Raw genomic sequence first — 7,949 nt, 5'->3', positions numbered from 1 at the left:
TGTTCATCAGAACTGAGACCAAGTTGCTGATACAACACCCTCGGCTGTTTAGTCACTAAAATATTTCTGGTAAAGTTGAGCAACGAGGCAGTTAATCTGTTCCTTACACTTAACCACGATAAACAGCCATGCATTGCATCAACGCTTGATCTGAGTGGGCACCTCAGTAAACAGCGTGCGGCCTTATTCTGAGCAATTTGCAATTTCTTTATAGTTGATATTACAGCACCTGACCAAACCCCTGAACAGTAGTCCAAATGGGATAGGACAATCGTTTTAATGACGTTTCCCATTACCTTTTTATTGAGAAAATTTGAACATCTCCTATAACTGAGAGACCTCTACCCATTTTTTTCACCACCCCATTAATTTGTTGAGACCAGGATAATTTACTATCTACTATAACCCCAAGAAGCTTGGTCCTTTGTACCTGTTCAACTGCCTTACCTCCATGAAGTTTCTCTACCTGGAGGAGAGCCAGAGACTTACATAACTTTGTTCCAATATTTTGCTATGTGTGCTAGAAGGACTGAGGAGGCCGAAGCAGCCTGCCTTCTAGCTGGAAGGGAAAGGTCCAGTACAGCTACTAACAGCTCCCCTGACCTCCTGTCTGTCAGTTCAACTGCAACCTGTTTTGCGGGCACCCCCGACCACCAGCAGTTCTTTGAGGGTACCCGCTTGGCCTTATTCTTTGGGACCCGTGGACTCCGTAGACGGGGAAGAGGACGACATGGCTTCCATCGCCATTCCCTGCTTCAACCTCTCTTCAGCCCAGAGCCCGAGCTGTCCAATGGACCAGAGCCTATGCCATCCAGCGGACCTGAGCCCGTGCTGTCCAGCAGACCTGAGCTTATGCTGTCCAGTGGCTCCGAGCTCGTGCTGTCCAGTGGCTCCGAGCCCGTGCTGTCCAGTGGACCTGAGCTTGTGCTGTCCAGCAGACCTGAGCCTGTGCTGTCCAGCAGACCTGAGCCTGTGCTGTCCGGCGGCCCCGAGCCCTTGCTGTCCAGCGAGCCAGAGCCTGAGCTGACCAGTGTTCCAGAGCTGACCAGTGTAAACCGTGGAGGCTGCAAGAGAGGATGTGGTCGTAATTGGTTCCGACACCATTCCCCGCTTCAACCTCTCTTCAGTCCAGAGTCCAAGCTGTTTTGCCTGCTCCTCTTAGGAGACCTTTTGTTTGTTTGCACTTTATTTTTGCTTAATACATTATCAAGCTCTATTTACTATGCCTGCTCTCTGCATTTGGGTCCAAGCCTTGCCGCCCCATTGTGACAGGGTGATGATGAGGGTGATGATGATAATTTATTTCAGGGCCTCTGCTGCTCTGTTTCAGTCTGTTTCTGCAGTGTGTCCGTTAAGGCTACATCTACATTGCTACGTTTTGGTTTTTAGCGGAGTTTTGAGCCAAAAGCGATCTCCGTTTGTGGCCGTTGAGACTGAAACACAACCCTGCAGATTCCAAACCAAAACAGGTCAGAAGTGTTTCCAAATGTCTCCGGTTTAGGGGCTCTGAAACACCAGAGCAGGGGGAATGAGAGGGGGGAACGCCAGAGCAGGGGGAATGAGAGGGGAAAATGCCAGAGCAGGGGGAATGAGATGGAGAAACGCCAGAGCAAGGGGAATGAGAGGGGGAAACACCAGAGCAGGGGGAATGAGATGGAGAAACGCCAGAGCAAGGGGAATGAGAGGGGGAAACGTAGTGTAAAGTAAATGCAGCCTGAGGTTTCTCAGGATCTTCCTCCACCTGAAACTCAGCAGCAGTTTCTCTGTGTGGAAAGAAAAGAAAAGATCCTGCAGGAACTAAAATAAACAGAGCGTGGGGGAGGGTACAGAGCTGAGTGGAAAAAGCAGAGCAGGGGTTAACTCGGCCCCCAGGTATGTTCTCCACCCCCCAGCCACTGCAGAGACTCAGACTAAATACGAAGCTGTTTCTGTTTGAAGACCATCAGCACGTTCAGCTGACTGAGAATCCATAAACACCTCCAACTGTGGGCAGAAAACCTGAGGAATCTTCAGTCTGCTCAACAGCTGAAAGCATAGACTTCTGACTTACAGGTTTCTACGGTTCAAGGCAACATTTAACCCCCCAAGAAGAACAGCTGCTGCTTCGGCTACAGCTAATGGGGATCCTAACTTAAAGAGCAGTTCAGAAGCCACACAGGGGTGATTCTAGGATCAGATCTTTAGGGGGGGCTCAGCCCCTAATGAGAATGTGACACGGATATAGTGCCCCCCTGTCCCCTACAACGTCAGCTAAAGTTTTTGACACTTTTAACACCATGATGGATGCACTTTATAAGTCTCAGTAATAAAGACCAATTTGACACAATGTTCTAACATTCAGCAATTTTAGGGTTAGGGTTAACTAACAATACAACAAATACACATAAAACAAGAAAGACATAGGCATAGACAAGTAAAAAGTACTCAACCACTATTCCAGATCATGACAACTGGCAGGTTGATGGCATGAGAAAAACACAACACAAGTAAAATACACAGTAGACACAGGAAAAAGTGCATAGACACACATTAGGACGCATCAACAACACATAAGCACACACAGAGGCACTACTATAGTGATGAATACAAACGTATTATGGCAGCATGTTGCTTACGTTACCATTTGGGTTCCAATCTGCACCATTAAATTACCAACTTGTTGTTAGTGCTCGTCTGCTGAAATATCTGAATATATTGTGCAGTGCTGCCTGTTTCTGTCAGTGGTGAAGTCTACGTGAGGTGCAGGTTTAAACCGGATAACAACTAGGAAAGGTCAAGGATTTCCTTATAGCCTCTAAAAAAACTCTAGGATACATAACGATTGTTTTATAACAGATTTTTAACACTTTCATTCATGAATTCACCCCCTCTGTGTTGCGAGCCTCTTAGGAACAACAACCCAGTTGCTTGGCGGTCATTCTGATTCTCTGAAATGAACTAATATGAATCACTAAAGGAGATATGATACGAAAGCTACTACAGTAAGCCTGCCGCTGAAGCTACTACCGCTTTGGGTTGTCTTGCTTATATATATATATATGACACATAAGCAGTCTTTCATAATGCCCTCAGTTACATGTAGATATATACTGTATTTCATAATGCCCTCATTTACATGTACATGCATACTGTATTTCATAATGCCCTCAGTTACATGTAGATACTGTATATACTGTATTTCATAATGCCCTCAGTTACATGTAGATACTGTATATACTGTATTTCATAATGCCCTCAGTTACATGTAGATGCATATTGTATTTCATAATGCCCTCAGTTACATGTAGATGCATACTGTATTTCATAATGCCCTCAGTTACATGTAGATATATACTGTATTTCATAATGCCCTCAGTTACAAATAGATATATACTGTATTTCATAATGCCCTCAGTTACATGTAGATGCATACTGTATTTCATAATGCCCTCAGTTACATGTAGATATATACTGTATTTCATAATACCCTAAGTTACATGTAGATATATACTGTATTTCATAATGCCCTCAGTTACATATAGATATATACTGTATTTCATAATGCCCTCAGTTACATGTAGATATATACTGTATTTCATAATGCCCTCAGTTACATGCAGATATATACTGTATTTCATAATGCTCTAAGTTACATGTAGATGCATACTGTATTTCATAATGCCCTCAGTTACATGTAGATGCATATTGTATTTTATAATGCCCTCAGTTACATGTAGATGCATACTGTATTTCATAATGCCCTAAGTTACATGTAGATACTGTATGTACTGTATTTCATAATGCCCTAAATTACATGTAGATATATACAGTCTTTCATAATTCCCTCAGTTACATGTAGATGCATACTGTATTTCATAATGCCCTAAGTTACATGTAGATACTGTATATACTGTATTTCATAATGCTCTAAGTTACATGTAGATGCATACTGTATTTCATAATGCCCTCAGTTACATGTAGATACTGTATATACTGTATTTCATAATGCCCTCAGTTACATGTAGATACTGTATATACTGTATTTCATAATGCCCTCAGTTACATGTAGATACTGTATATACTGTATTTCATAATGCCCTCAGTTACATGTAGATGCATATTGTATTTCATAATGCCCTCAGTTACATGTAGATGCATATTGTATTTCATAATGCCCTAAGTTACATGTAGATACTGTATATACTGTATTTCATAATGCCCTAAATTACATGTAGATATATACAGTCTTTCATAATGCCCTAAATTACATGTAGATATATACAGTCTTTCATAATGCCCTCAGTTACATGTAGATGCATACTGTATTTCATAATGCCCTCAGTTACATGTAGATACTGTATATACTGTATTTCATAATGCCCTCAGTTACATGTAGATGCATATTGTATTTCATAATGCCCTCAGTTACATGTAGATGCATACTGTATTTCATAATGCCCTAAGTTACATGTAGATACTGTATATACTGTATTTCATAATGCCCTAAATTACATGTAGATATATACAGTCTTTCATAATGCCCTCAGTTACATGTAGATGCATACTGTATTTCATAATTACTGTATGCATTTGGAGTGTGGTGTTGTTTATAGGCGTCGCTCTGGGACAGGCGAGTACTTATCCTCACCTCCTTCACTACTCCTCTCCTCCTCTTCTTCTCTCCTTCACTCCTCTTGCTGAAATCTGTCTGTCAGTCGGGCAGAAATGTTTCCACCTCCACTGATGAAATTCAGTTATTTGTGGCGTTCGTGTTTCTGCCTGGAATTTCTGACCCACTTTCCATCGTTGCACGTTCCCAAACATTCCTGAAAACCGTGATAATATCAGTTCAATCTGAAACTGTTTCACACTGAAACTGTTTCACAGAAACATCTGTTTCGATCCACAATCTGTTCTCTCATGTTAAACATTTAATGTTTTCTGACCAGAGGAACGTTTCCGTCGTTCTAAGAAACCTTTTCTTTATATCGGAACCCTAACCCTGGAACTATGGTCGATCGTACTCCTTGGACCGTCCGTGGAGACTATATCTCCTAATTCAGAGTTGGACTCTCCGAGCACAAGAGGAACTTTAAAGTTTTGGGTAGTTGGTGGAACACATGAGAACCATATCTTATTTTAGCCAGCAGCTAAATGAGTAAAATGTAACCTCTTAATGACTGGTTTAGACACTGTCCCAGTGTGGAAAAGCCCAGTGCTGTCAACCCAGAGGAGACCCAGAAACACTGTCCCAGGGTAAGACAGCCCAGCACTCTGGACCCAGAGGAGACCCAGAAACACTGTCCCAGGGTAGGACAGCCCAGTGCTGTCAACCCAGAGGAGAGACAGAAACACTGTCCCAGGGTAGGACAGCCCAGTGCTGTCGACCCAGAGGAGAGACAGAAACACTGTCCCAGGGTAGGACAGCCCAGTGCTGTCGACACAGAGGAGAGACAGAAACACTGTCCCAGGGTAGGACAGCCCAGCGCTGTGGACCCAGAGGAGACCCAGAAACACTGTCCCAGGGTAGGACAGCCCAGCACTCTGGACCCAGAGGAGACCCAGAAACACTGTCCCAGTGTAGGACAGCCCAGCGCTCTGGACCCGCTCTTCTATATTTATTTATATACCTGTTGTTCACTGAAAGAACTGCATGTTTATGAACAATGACAATAAAGACGTTTCTTTTCTTAAACATTTACTGAAGTGACATTCATAATGTTCTCTAACCCTGTTTCTTCATTTTCCTTTCTCAGAAACAGAACAAAGTAAAGTGTTAGGAGTGATCAGATCTGAACTCTGATGGATGAGACACTTCAACTCTTCTCTCCGTGACCTCTGACCTCTGACGGGAGTCAAACACATCCACAGGAAGACACCCTCGGGACTTCTTCTGTGGTTTTACAACTGCACTTTTAACAGCTTGGAGGAAGTTTTGTGGATCCCTGCAGGGAGTTCAACCGCTGCATAGAAAACACAGAATACACAGAAAACACAGAAACAGAAAACACAGAAAACTCAGGAAACACAAGAAACAGAAAACAGAGATTATATCTTATTATCTTATTAAATATATTATTATTGTTATTATTATTATATTATAAACTCTTGTACTCCCTTTATCGTCTCGTCTGTCAGGAACGATCTGGTTTACGGTTTACACCTGACCTTTAACCTCTGACCTCAGAGGTAACCTGCAGGACCAACAGGTGATGTCTGAGGTCAGAGGTCACCTGCAGGACCAACAGCTGACTGAGGAGGGGGCGGGATGGTTTTATGATTCTAAAGGTTTTCCTGTATGTGTGAGGTACACATATGTGTAGAAAACTCACAGAAACATATATATATATATATTCTGTACAGAGATACATGTGGAGGAAATATAAGAAGATTTAAATATAAAAACAGAACAGCTGACCAAACTCTGATATAAACTCTGATGTTTTTATCCCGACAGTAAAACACGAGTCCACAGTGGAAATATTCTCTATCAGATCTCATGAATCAGGAGGCACCCCCCCCCCCCTACAGGAGGGGGAGGCCACCCACAATGCATCACTCAGACTAACCACTGTTTGAGTTTTATGAGGCTGTTTTTAAATGGAGTCACATTCCAGAGTCAGAGCCTCAGGTGAGACACAATGGGTTGATCATTAATCTCCAAATTCACTCACAAACACTCAGAAAATATACTGGAAACACTCAGACAATACACTAAAAACACGCAGAAAATACACTAAAAACACGCAGAAAATACACAGAAAATACTCTAAAACCACTCAGAAAATATACTAAAAACACGCAGAAAATACACTAAAACACTCAGAAAATACATTAAAAAAATACACTAAAAACACGCAGAAAATACACTAAAAACACTCAGAAAATACACTAAAAACACACAGAAAATACACTAAGTCACTCAGAAAATACACATAAAAAAAAAAGGGGGGGGGGGGGGGGGGGGGTAGTTATACTTCGGATGGAATTCGTAGTAGCTTGGTAGGATATTATAACATGAGATGAGAATATGTTGACCTGGTGGTAGCTGTAGCTTGGTAGGATATTATAATGTTGACCTGGTAGTAGCTGTAGTTTGGTAGGATATTATAATGTTGACCTGGTAGTAGCTGTAGTTTGGTAGGATATTATAATGTTGACCTGGTAGTAGCTGTAGTTTGGTAGGATATTATAACATGAGATGAGAATATGTTGACCTGCTGGTTGCTGTAGCTTGGTAGGATATTATAACATGAGATGAGAATATGTTGACCTGGTAGTAGCTGTAGTTTGGTAGGATATTATAACATGAGATGAGAATATGTTGACCTGGTAGTAGCTGTAGTTTGGTAGGATGTTATAATGTTGACCTGGTGGTAGCTGTAGTTTGGTAGGATATTATAACATGAGATGAGAATATGTTGACCTGGTGGTAGCTGTAGTTTGGTAGGATGTTATAATGTTGACCTGGTGGTAGCTGTAGTTTGGTAGGATATTATAACATGAGATGAGAATATGTTGACCTGGTGGTAGCTGTAGTTTGGTAGGATATTATAACATGAGATGAGAATATGTTGACCTGGTAGTAGCTGTAGTTTGGTAGGATGTTATAATGTTGACCTGGTGGTAGCTGTAGTTTGGTAGGATATTATAACATGAGATGAGAATATGTTGACCTGGTGGTAGCTGTAGTTTGGTAGGATATTATAACATGAGATGAGAATATGTTGACCTGGTGGTAGCTGTAGTTTGGTAGGATGTTATAATGTTGACCTGGTGGTAGCTGTAGTTTGGTAGGATATTATAACATGAGATGAGAATATGTTGACCTGGTGGTAGCTGTAGTTTGGTAGGATATTATAACATGAGATGAGAATATGTTGACCTGGTGGTAGCTGTAGTTTGGTAGGATGTTATAACATGAGATGAGAATATGTTGACCTGGTAGTAGCTATAGTTTGGTAGGATAT

Source organism: Perca fluviatilis, chromosome 3, assembly GCF_010015445.1.
Source record: "Perca fluviatilis chromosome 3, GENO_Pfluv_1.0, whole genome shotgun sequence".
NCBI classification, from domain to species: domain Eukaryota; kingdom Metazoa; phylum Chordata; class Actinopteri; order Perciformes; family Percidae; genus Perca; species Perca fluviatilis.
The sequence above is the reverse complement of the archived record's forward strand: the minus strand, read 5'-3'. Positions refer to the sequence as shown.